Source organism: Saimiri boliviensis, chromosome 6 (genome assembly GCF_048565385.1).
Source record: "Saimiri boliviensis isolate mSaiBol1 chromosome 6, mSaiBol1.pri, whole genome shotgun sequence".
In the NCBI taxonomy this organism is placed as follows: Eukaryota; Metazoa; Chordata; class Mammalia; order Primates; family Cebidae; genus Saimiri; species Saimiri boliviensis.
The window spans coordinates 94,947,716-94,960,902 of NC_133454.1; the positions used below are offsets into that span (position 1 = coordinate 94,947,716).

The window sequence follows — 13,187 nt, forward strand, 5'->3', positions numbered from 1 at the left end:
CACCTCTTTCCACTTTTCCATGTGCCCCAGGAAGCAGATATCTAAGCACTGCAATGACCCAGTGTTCTCATGATCTCCAGCTACTGTTTAGGTTTGACCAGTAGGAGACACCAGCACCAGATTAGATGTAGACAAGAGAGAGGTTGGGATATTTGTTCCTGTGGCTCTGCCTGTGCCAGTCTATGGTTTGACAGTGGCTGTTATCCTCTATCTCTGCACACTTATTCTTCCAGATTTTCTCTTCCCTAGCTATAGTTGTCTCCAGGTTCTTGTATTTTGTTCCTTCAGGCCTCAGAATGATAAAGGTTTCTGGCCCTTGTTAGTTGTAGGAAGCTTCATCAACCTTTATTGGTTTCTTTTAGTCCTGGCCTTTCTCTTATAAATATTCCCCTTATTAAATTCATTTCAAATACTCTGAATTAACCATCTATATTCTACCAGAAAAAAAATAGGCATATATATTTTTTCTTTTTGAAAATGAGAGTAGATCTGAAAAATAAGTGAAGAGCAAAGTATTATAAAGGAAGTTTCTGAGTAAACAAATAAGTAGTGTGTTACATTGCAGAGAGCAGAGGCTTTGAAATCAGATGGACCTGGTTTGTTTCAGGCTCTAACGCTTCCTGGATGTGGGACTCCACACAAGTTAGTAAGTCCTTTGTGTCTCAGGATTTTCACACATAAAATCGGGATGACATATCCTAAAAATAAATTTTTTTCCCTATGGTCAGTGGACAGAGCATATTATAGAAATTACTGATAATTTACAGTATAAACTTGGTAATTTATAGACACTCAATACATAATGATTTCATCACTAGCAATAATGTCCACTAAAATGGCTACACTCAAGTAATCAGTCAGAAATACTCTTTTGAAGAGGACAGAGCTACAGTGATTTTAACAAGGAAGACAAATTAGAAAATTCTTTGTCCATTTATTCTTTTTTCTTCAATGATTATTATATAAATAAATATGCTTTGACTATAGCCAATAGTATAGAAAAGTATATTCAGATTTTATAAAATTACATAGCATCCCCAAGACACCACCCACTCTTAGGCCTTCAGTTTTAATATAGATATGATGACCTACTAAACCCTATAGGCAGACAAATATACTTGGACATGATATAAATATCTGTTAGGTAATAATACAAAATTATCTTGCTTTATTCTAAAGTTATTCTAACAGTTTACTTGGTAGGCTTTTCAAATTCATCAAGCACATGTTTGTTCACTGCAGCATTATTCACAATTGCAAAGACATAGAAACAATCTAAATGCCCATCAGTGATAGACTGGATAAAGAGAATGTGGTACATATTATACCATGGAATACCATGCAACCATAAAAAAGAATGAGATCATGTCCTTTGCAGAGAAATTGATGGACCCTGAGGCCATTATCCTTAGCAAACTAACACAGGAACAGAAAACCAAATACCATATACTCTCACTTATAAGTGGGAGCCAAATGATGAGAACACATGGACACATAGAGGGGAACAACACACAATGGGGTATTTCAGAGGGTGGAAGATTGGAGGAGGGAGAGTATTAGGAAAAGTAACTAATGGGTACTAGGCTTAAAGCTGGGTGCTGAAGTAATCTGTTCAACAAACCCCCATGACACAAGTATACCTGTGTAACAAACCTGCACTTGATCCCTCTGAACTTAAAATAAAAGTCGAAAGAAAGAAAAACTATTGTTATGTAAAATAACATATGAACTGTTCTTTCACATTTTCTTAGGATGAGTTAATTTTCTTGATAAGAAATTTTACCAAGAGTGTACGTCTTTTGAAAATTCGTACTTTACACTGAGAACAATCAACTAGTTTTTATCTACTTTTCAATTTTCTCTTTGAAGTTTTCTAAAGATCTGTTGGAAGACAGTGTGGCAATTTCTCAAGTACCTAGAAATAGAAATTCCATTTGACTCAGAATTCCCATTACTGGGTATAAACCGAAAGGATTATAAATCATTCTATTATAAAGACACATGCACACATTATGTTCATTACAGCACTGCTTACAATAGGAAAGACTTGGAATCATCTCAAATGCCCATCAATGATAGACTGGATAAAGAAAATGTGGCACATATACTCCATGGAATACTATGTAGCCATCAAAAAGGATGAGTTCATGGCCTTTGCAGGGACGTGGATGAATCTGGAAACCATCATTCTCAGCAAACTGACACAAGAACAGAAAACCAAACACTGCATATTCTCACTCATAAGTGGGTGTCGAACAATAAGAACACATGGACCCAGGGAGGGGAACATCACACACCAGGGCCTGTTGGGGGATGAGGGGACTAGGGGAGAGATAGTAGGGGGTAGGGTGACCAGGGAGGGATAACATTAGGAGAAATACCTAATGTAGATGATGGGGGATAGATGCAGCAAACCACCATGTCATGTGTATACCTATGTAATAATCCTGCACAATCTGCACATGTATCCCAGAACTTAAAGTATAATAATAAAAAAAAGAACTCTATATCAGCACAAAGCCCATTGAGTTAAATGATATCTGAATAGCAACTTTTCCTTCTTAAAGCATTGTCAGTTATGAATTATATGAATGCCCTTTTAAAAGATACCTGTAATTATATGTCTTGGACCTTCGTGTGTACCCAAGTAAAGCTGTTATTTCATGAGATACTTCTAAATATGGGAACATTTATGAAGTGTGCTTAGAATAGTTGAAAGTTGCATTAAATGTTACTTTAGAAAAAATTTGTTCTGCATGTAAGAAAAGACACATTACCTATGGTTTTACAGGTCATCCTTGAACTTCAGAGATACATGTACTTACCAAAACTGATCTGTCCTCTATTACTAGTTTTAGATGGGTTGCAATCTGATATTAGTCAAGAATATCAGGTTAAACCATATAAGAAAGAAATGTAACTTTGGAACAGAGAAGGGAAAACACTCAATATGCTGTGGGGGTAATTTTAGTCATGTCAAGCAAAGAACACATACTGCTAGTAATGCCAAGCAAGCAAGGATGAGATGGCATTTGATGAGAAATGTTGAAAATAAACTTTATACTCTTGAGAACATTAGGATATCAGATTTTCAGTTTAGATTGTATCAGTTTCTAGCAAATATAATCCTTATAATAGCTTTGGAAACACTTGATAGTACAGAAAATGAAAAAGCACTGCATTAAAGATATATGGGCCGGAAAATGGGGAGGAGTAGGAAGGCTGTTTGTTTCATCTTTAATGTTATTTTCTCTATTTCTTTAAGCATTACATTTGACAACTATTTTCAGCAGTAATGTATGTATGGAGAGTTTTCTCTAGACTTTCTTATGTGCCTAATCCTATGAAGAATATATGTTAAACCCAAGAACTACAAATAAATAGAAACATAGGAGGAGGAATATGTGAAAAAAAGAATCAGGTTTTTTGATGTATTCATGGATACTACTATCTAGATTCTGGGGTTCCTTGTAAGTGGTTTTATAATACCCTGTATATACCTTTATATTGATTTTTAACAACTTGTGTATGTACTTGCCCTGTGAATGAGTACTATTTTACAATCAATACTGAGTTAACACCTGGGACAGGGAAAGAACTCAATAATTATTTATAATTATCAAATAAGTGTGATTGAATAACTAAATGAGTAAAAATTAGTAGGCTGGGCATGGTGGCTCACACCCAGCACTTTGGGAGGCTGAGGTGGGTGGATCATTGGAGGTCAGGAGTTCCAGACCAGCCTGACTAACATGGTGAACCTTTGTCTCTATAAAAATACAAAATTAGCCGGTTGTGATGGCCCACTCCTGTAATCCCAAGTACTTGGGATGCTGAGGCAGGAGAATCGTTTGAACACAGGAGGCACAGTTGGCAGTAAGCCAAGATTGCAGCGCTGCACTCCAGGCTGGGCAAAAAGAGTGAAATTGTCTAAAAAAAAAAATGGTCTTGAAAAAAATAATAGATACTTATTTTGTGTAACTTGCTTACACACATTGTTAATCCACAGCAAATTTGATTATTCGTATCTTTTTTTTTAAAAAAAAAAAAAAAGATCAACATAAGAAACACAGTTCGGTGATGGTAGGTTAGACATTTCCTATTCATGTGTGCCAAACACAACATGTTCATTTTTTATTGAAATATATTTTCCAGTTGGCTAAGATCATGGATATAGAATTATTATACTTTCTGAGCTTTGCTTTAGCTCTATGGTTTCTATATTCAGAGCTTCCTGCTTAAAATTTGTGTGGTATTTATACCACGGGAAGTCATGGTAATGCACCATCCAGGATAGGGTACATAAGGAACTGTGGAGCATATTGAAAAGGTTATAAGCTTTGGGATCCAATAGCTATAACTTTAAATTCATTTCTACCAGTTGCTAGATTTATGACTGCACTTTAAGTAAATTTCTTAACCTCTCCTAGTTTCATTTCCCATCTATGAAGTGGGCATTGTTTACAAATGTTTTCTGAATTTTGGCAAATGCAATTATTTAGGAAGAGTGCATAAGACATGTGGAAATTAAATGGTAAATAGATGAATTAATTAAATAACCTCCAAAAGACCAACAGAATATTTATCTCCAACTCAGATTGCAGCAATAACTACCTCTTTCTCTCACTTACTACACTGCAATAGATATTTTTTTACTCCTATAAATACATTGCAGTCTATCCTACATTACAGTTTTTATGCATGTTTTCATCTTTGACTAAAAGCTCCCCCACAAACACACACACACACACACAGACACACACACACACACACACACACACACCCCTTTCTGTATGTCAGATTCTTTTTCATCTTTTTGGCTTAACATGTTATTTATTCAGAGAAAATATTCCTAACAATTTCTCAAAGTAGGTTCCCTTTATTAATCTCTGCTATATAACACTGCCTGTATTTCCATAGCATTTCAGACAGTTTATGTGTATACACGTATTTATCTGTTTGGCAAATATCTGACTCTGTTTTTCAGTGGCCTTGAACCTAGGGCCCAGGGCATGCTAAGAGCATTTTTCTCTCAGTCCAACATCTTTACCATCAGCTATTACCATTTTCTATCTGTGTACCTCCCCTTTCCTCCCTCACCCCACAAAAAAAAATACATATATTTTTACTTGTATATTCTGCTAGAGTAGCAGGCTATTCTCAACCAGGGCTCAGAAACAGAAAGCTGACATGGAGAAACCCTGTCTCTACTAAAAATTAAAAAGATTAGCCAGGCATGGTGGCATGCATCTGTAGTCCCAGCTACTCAGGAGGCTCAGGCAGGAGAATCGCTTAAACCTAGAAGGCGAAGGTGGCGGTGAGCCAAGATCGCACCATTGCACTCCAGCCTGGGCAAGAAGAGCAAAATTCCATCTCAAAAAAGCAGCAAAAAAAAAAATGAACAAACAAAAAACAGAAAACTGATCACTTAATATTCTACATCAGTGTTTCTTAAATAAAAGAAAGTATTAGACCACATTACAAATGATTCATTGGCATATAAACTTGCTAGGAGAGGTAGATCCTCTGCTATTTCTTGGAACTACTGTAGAAAACATCAGTCAGTCTTTGACCAAGGGGAACTGTATGGTGTTTCAGTAGTATTTCAGTGAACCCTGGGGAATTACTCTTCAAAATAGTATTTTCTTTACTTGTCATTAACAGTTCAAGAAAACTAAGAGACTGAGTACTTTTCTTCCAGTCAATTCTTCTTTCCCCCCCTTTATAGTTCACATTTTATCTGCACACTGATAATTAATGTAAAAATAAATAAATACATATTTGTATAAAGCAAAAGATAAAATCCCAACTCCTAGGTTTATCTGATTTTCATCTGTTCAACCATGTCTTATTTCAGTAGAACTTAATTTCAAACATTCCTCTGTTACTTCCTTTTCAGGATTCCCATTTCCCTCAAAGGTCATGCACTTTGGTATCTCTGCTTGATTTTTGTTTTAATTTATGAGTTTGAAGAGTTTTTAGGCATGTCAGTTTACTCATAACGTAACCACAAAATTATATAGCTAAAAATAATTGAAGTAAATATGAGTGAAATATAGTTTTTTTAATTTTATGATAAATATAATTACTGAAATTGTATACCATTTCATTTTTATTCCTGCTTACACTTATGATGACCCTGATAATATTGTCAATATTGTCTCAAAAGTGAAATTAAGTAACTGCAAAACAAAAGTTTCATTAATTAAATGCATTTGCAGTATCTTTTTCACCTTTCAACTATTTCATTCAGAATTTGCTTTAATATAGAGAATTGGCGTAAAAGGAGGGTGGTAGAAGTGAACTTATCTGCAGTTACATTCACTGTGTTTTATCCTCAGTTACTATGGTCTTTGCTAAGTGTTTTATTTATTCAGTGTCTGAACTTTGGAGTAAATGGATGGTGTTTTAGGAGTTTTCAGACTATTTAATGGATACATAATTTGGTGGCTTTAGAAGTAGAAAAAGCTTGGAATATAAATTCCCTCTCTGCCTCTTTATCTCTGTGATACATTACCTTTCCTATGTAGTCTTAGTTTCCCCACAACTATTAGAAGTTCCAAAATCTGCCTTTTAATATTGATTTAAAACTAAATGAATCATACACTTATTACATATGATACATAGTAAATAAAATACTATGTGTCTATCTGTCTGTGCATGAGTGTACTCAGTTCCCATAAATCAATAAGAAAAGTCTAACAAACACAGCTATAACATAACTTAGTCACTTAAACATTATAACTAGCTAGGAAATACATGAAAACATGCTCACATACTGTAAAATGAAATTTAAGATGGTGAAGCTTTTGTTGTTGGATTTTTATTTTGTCTGCAGTTAATACAGTTGTAATATCTAGAGTTGGCCAAGGCATAAGGAAATGGATCCATCTTGTGCTATTCATGCAAGTGTGAAAAGATAAAACTTTAGGAAGGGTAGTTTGGCATTATTAGTCCAAATGATAAATATTTCTGTCCTCTAACTCAGTACTTGTATATGTAAGCATTTCCTTGTAGAGAAACACTCAAAATTTGAAGAAAAAAAGGAAGCATATATATGAATGTTTATAGCAGTATAGCAGTATTATTTTAAAGATAATTATTGAAAAATACCTAAATATCCACTGACAGGCAAATGATCCAATAAATTATGGTTTGCCCAAACTGTGGAATACTTTGGAGTATTTTGGAAAATCTGGAATAGCTCTGTCTCTTTGAACTAGTGAAATATGGTGGTGGGAAAAGAGTGAGCTGCCTGTGTCAACACTGCCACCACAGGTGCAGTGATAGACTAGAATGATGTTAGAAAACACAAATACGGTTGCGTCTCAGAGTCTGCAGCCCAATATGAAGAAGCTGCTAACATTCTGCCATAATAGTTGTAAAGATTTCATGAACTATTAGATGTGGAAACATCTTAAAAACTCACTTTTCAGCATTTGAAGATTATTGTGATTTTCATTCTGTTCAGTGGCTATACTCACACTTTAAGTCAAATCATCTAACATTCCTTGAAGTAAAGCAGTCTGTATATGTGAACTGAAGAAATAATTGAAGTGAAATAATGCAGCATTTAGTGCTTTTTGTATGGCCCAAAGGAGCCTTGTGCTGACTTTGCTACCAGTGTTTTAGCTTGTGAGAGTCTCTGGAACCTTCCCTGTTTCATCATGGGAGTCACCTCTATGTCATTTTACTGAGGACAAATACCTTAAACAAACATTTTTGGTCCCAGTGCCTGTCCATTGCTGCAAGCAGTCCTGTACGCTTCCAAGGAACAAGTTCAAGATCAGCATGAAATTGGAAATCCAGGACCCTAGGAACATCTAATGCACCTGCATTTACAGGAGCCTCCCACTACCTGCACCTTGATGGCAGTACTAACAAGAATGATTCTGGTAGCTGTCTGAATCAGCTGAAATATAATCTATTGGGAACTGTGAGAAGATTGGGGATATGCTACAGACACCTCTGGGCCCATTTTAAAGAGACTACATTTCATCATGCCAACTCATCACCCAAGTTTCCTGCCAAAATGGAGCCTCTTGCTTTTGCCGGTCTAGAAAAATATAAGCTATTTCAAAATCAACAGGAAATAGTGGTCGGTATCCACAAAAATCTTCCATATGAAGAAAAACAGATGAGTATAAAACCATTTTTACCACTGAAAATTATACTGCCAAAATCAGTGACTAATCAGTAAACAGCTATTGCACAACAACTCTAGTTAACTGGTATGTATTAGACCATTCTCATGCTGCTAATAAAGACATACCCAAGACTAGGTAATCTATGAGGAAAAGAGGTTTAATTGACTCAGTTCTGCATCACAGGGAAGGCCTCAGAAAACTCTAAATAGTGGCAGAAGGAGAAGCAAACATGCCCTTCTTCACATGGTGGTAGCAAGGAGAAATGCAGAGTAAAGCAGGTAGGAAAGCCCCTTACAAAATCATAAAAATCTCCTGAGAACTCACTGACTATCATGAGAAAAGCATGGAGGTAACCTCTCCCATGATTCAATTATGTGAGCTACAATTCAAGATGAGATTTGGATGGGGTCACAGACAAACCATATCATAGTGGCAGATATGAAAAAAAGTTTCTTGAAAGATATAAAAGGTTAGAAAATATCAGAAAGTAACTCTTAGATATTGAACATAGTCAACAAGAATTCAACATGTATATGTATATATGTGTCTGCATTCATAATTGGAGGCCCTGAAGAATAAAAACAATATAACAGAATTAACACTTAACTAAAAAACTTTCCAAAAATTAAAGAAAAGAGAAACCTATATATTGAAAAGAGTCTAAATTATTTTCAGGGAAATTGGTTTAGATTGGTCAACACCAAATCATATTGTAATAAATCTATTAAACTCTAAGGGAAAAAAAATCCTCTAAGCTTCTGACAATAAAGCAATCATTTACAAATGAAAGAAAATCAAGTTTGCATGCAATTTCTCAATAGCAAAGTACAAAACAAGAAAAAGTAGAACAATATTTTCAGGAAATTCAAGGAAAGAAAATGGGAACAAGGATTTTATGTCTCATCAAACTGTTCTTGATCATGCTAAAACTCAGAGGATACTGTAACCTTAAGCCCTTCCTGAGAAGTCAGTCAGTGAAACAGCATCATCTAACCAAGAGATGATCTAAGACAAAAACAGATGAAGAAATAAGGGTAGAATTTGTGTGTGTGTGTGTGTGTGTGTGTGTGTGTGTGTGCACATGTGTGTGTGTATCAGTCTGGGTTCAATGAAAAGAGAGAAACAACACAATATTTTAAAACAGAAAGTTTAATATAATCATTAACTATAAAAAAGGATAGGAATAATGAGCCACTGGCTAGTAAAAATGATTGAGAATTCTACAGAATATAGGAACAGCAGACATAAAGAGAAACCACTGCATTGGAGCTCAGACAGATTGCCTTAGGAAGGACATCCCCTCCCCCATCCTTAGAGTTGAATCATAGACCTTGCTGGAAGGACACAGCCATGGCTCACTGGGTCACTGAGAAGTCACGATAATGCCATATTGGTGAGACTTGCTAGAAACATTTCCCCTCTGGTGCTGGTAAAAGCAATTCATTGAGAAGTGTTTTTCTAGAGGAACTCTACTATATAACTACCCTAGGTCGGGGCAGGGGTGCTATTGCTGCTGACCACTGATACTCCTGGCTGCCATGCACTGCAGGAAACCAACAATGGAGAAGATGAGAATGCTGCAGGAACCTGTCCAGCAAGCACACTGGAACCAGAAAGCAAACCCCTTTCTTCCTATAGTGTCTTTAGGTGAGTTCAAAGGATATCACTTAAGCTAATAAACCAAACAGCAGAATTCTAAGTAAGGAAAGTAGGAGACAAGGACATTATAAAATCTATTTGTATAACGGTAACCACTGAAACAAAAATCCAAAATTTCTGAAATGCCAGAAGTACAAAAAAATCAAGAAACATATCACGTAGAGATGAAGTAAATACAGAAAACTCAGGAAATAAAACTTAATGTGACAGATTTCAGACCAAATGTGTAATTTATATTAATAAATGTAGATAGATTTAACCCACCTATCAAAATAATAAAACATTAAGATTGGTATTCAAAGTAAAATCCACTGTGTGCTATATACAGAAGACATACATTAAAAAGTGAATCAGAAAGAAAGATTGCAATTCTGATACTGGGCAAGGTAAAATTCAGGCTAAGATTCATTAAACAAGACAAAGAAGCCACCTGATGCTTAAGGATGACAATGCTTAAAATTCACAATGAAAATGTAATAGTTACCAAAAAATCAGTATCTATTACAAAGTGCCTGTCTTCATAAAACAGAATTATAGGAAATGCAAAGAGATAGATACCAAAACACTAATACAAAGTTAACACACACTTCTCTCAAGACAAGACATAACAAGAGGGCAAAAAGTAAAAGTATTGGCCAGACATGGAGGCTCGCACCTATAATCTCAGCACTTTGGAAGACCAAAGCAGGTAGATCTCTTGAGGCCAGGAGTTGGACACCAACCTGGCCAACATGGCAAAACGCAATCTCTACCAAAAGTTAAAAAAAAAAAAATAGCCAGGTGTGATGATGCACAACTGTAATACCAGCTTCTCGAGAGGCTGAGGCAGGAGAGTCACTTGAACTCAGGAAGCAGAATTTGCGTTGAACCAAGATTGCACCACTGTGCTCCAGCCCAAGCAACAGAGTGAGACTCTGTTTAAAACAAACAAACAAAACAAAACAAAAAGTAAATGTCTTGAAGGCTTTAATGGATAAGGTGGATTATATATGTGTATGTGTCTACATATGTGTTTTTGTGTGTATACATATCAAATCTTACATCCTTACAAATAATCTTCTACCTTGAAATTTAAAAACCTAAACAACACTTTTTTAAAAAAGAAAAACATAAACTAAAGTTAAATAATTCAAACATAAACTAAAGTTACATAATTCTAAAACTTAATGATAAAAATATCACATCAGAATTTTGACATACAATTCAAGTTCCGTCAGGAAGATTATTTATAGCTTTAAATATTTGACATCAATAAAAATGAAAGGATGACAATTAGAAATTTAAATTCCTAACTCAAAAAGTTAGAGAAAGAATTATAAAACAATACAAAGAAAAAAAAAAGATAGAAGTTAGTGAGATAGAATACAGAAAAGCAATACGTAAAGTACTGCTCCTTTGGGGGAAAAATATCAGTGAACTCTGGATAAACCATTATTTAGCATAATATAAAAGTAGTAAGCACAGATATGCAAAATAAGAAATGAAAAAGGAGAAATAACTCTATGCAAATCAATTTGAAAAGTTAGCTAAAATAGGGAAGTACTTTTTGTCAAAACTGACTCCAGTGGCATTACAATGTTTAAACAGATGTATAGAAAACAGAAATTTTCAAGGAATTGCTCCTATAACCAACAGCATATGCAGATTTTTTCGTAGGGGAATCCAATAAACTTTAAGGATCAGAGAGTTTGAATGCTAATTGACTTGTAGGTCAGTGATATCTAGAACCCTCTGTGGCAGTAGAAATATTTTACATCTGTGATGTTCAGTATAGCTGTCATCAGCCACTTATGGCTATTGAATTAGCACTTGAAGTGTGGCTATGATGACTAAGGAAATGAATTTTTAATTTCATTTTATTGTAATATAAAGTTAAAAGACCTTACATGGCAGATGGTTATTGTACTGGACAGTATAGTTCTAGCTCCTAAAAATGTAACAAAATATCTAAATTATTTTTATCTACCATGTAGAATTGTGAAGCCTAAATCAGATTTATTTACTTAATTTCAACTTCTATTTTGGATAATAGGGGTACATGTGCAGGTTTGTTACATGGATATATTGCATGATGCTGAGGTTTGGAGTATGGCCTGCCTTATTTAGATAGTGAACAATACTCAATAGGTAGTTTTTCTTATCTTTTTTTACTTTTATTTTAGGTACAGGGGTACATGTATAGGTTTGTTATAGAAGTAAACTCGTGTCACAGGGGTTTGTTATACAGATTATTTTGTCATCTAGGTAAGCCTAGTACCCAATAGCTATTTTTTCTGTTCCTCTCCCTTCTCCCACCTCCACCCTCAGGTAGACCCCAAGGTCTATTGCTCCCCTCTATGTGTCCACGTGTTCTCATTGTTCAGCTCCCACTTATAAGTAAGAACATGCAATATTTGGTTTTCTGTTCCTGTGTTAGACTGCTAAGGATGAGAGCCTTCAGCTCCATCCATGTTCCTGCAAAGGACATGATCTAGTCCTTTTTTATGGCTGTGTACTATTCCATAGTGTATATGTACTACATTTTATTTATCCAGTCTAGCATTGATGGGCATTTAGTTTGATTCCTTGTCTTTGCTATTGTGAATGTGCCCCAAAGAACGTTCACATGCATGTGTCTTTATGATAGAATGATTTTTGGGGGGGTAAATACCCAGTATTGGGATTGCTGGTTTGAATAGTAATTTTTTAACCTCTTTGAAGAATCACCAAACTGCTTTTCACCGTGATTAAACTAATTTGCACTCCCACCAACAGTGGATAATTGTTCCTTTTTCTCCACAACCTTGCCAGCATCTGTTATTTTTTGACCTTTTAATAGTAACTATTCTGACTGACGTGAGATGGTATCTCATTGTGGTTTTGATTTGCATTACTCTAATGATCAGTGATACTGAGATTTTTTTTCATATGCTTAGTGGCCACATGTATATCTTCTTTTCAAGAGTGTCTGTTCATGCTCTTTGCCCACCTTTTAATGGGGGTGTTTGGGCTTTTCGTGTAAAGTGGTTTAAGATCACTGTAGATGCTGGATATTAGATCTCTGTGAGATGCATAGTTTGTAAATATTTTCTTCCATTATGTAGGTTGTCTGTTTACTTTTTTGATCATTTCTTTCCATGTGAAGATGCTCTTAAGTTTAATTAGATCCCTTTTGCCAGTTTTTTGCTTTTGGTGTGATTGCTTTTGGCATCTTCATCATGAAAACTTTGCCAGTTCCTATGTACATAATGATATTGGCTAGGTTGTCTTTCAGGGTTTTTATAGTTTTGGGTTTTATGTTTAAATTTTTAATCCATCTTGAAATGATTTTTATATGGTATAATGAAGGCGTCCAGTTTCAATTTTCCACTTATGGCTAGCCATTTATCCCAGCACCTATTG

At 35.2% G+C, this 13,187-nt stretch overlaps 1 protein-coding gene across 3 annotated transcripts in view; it reads left to right on the forward strand.

Moving 5' to 3' along the window:
- The window catches only part of ANO3 (anoctamin 3), a 434,237-nt gene that overhangs the window by 230,013 nt on the left and 191,037 nt on the right, over positions 1 to 13,187 (forward strand). The gene's annotated exons all lie outside the window — the stretch shown is intronic.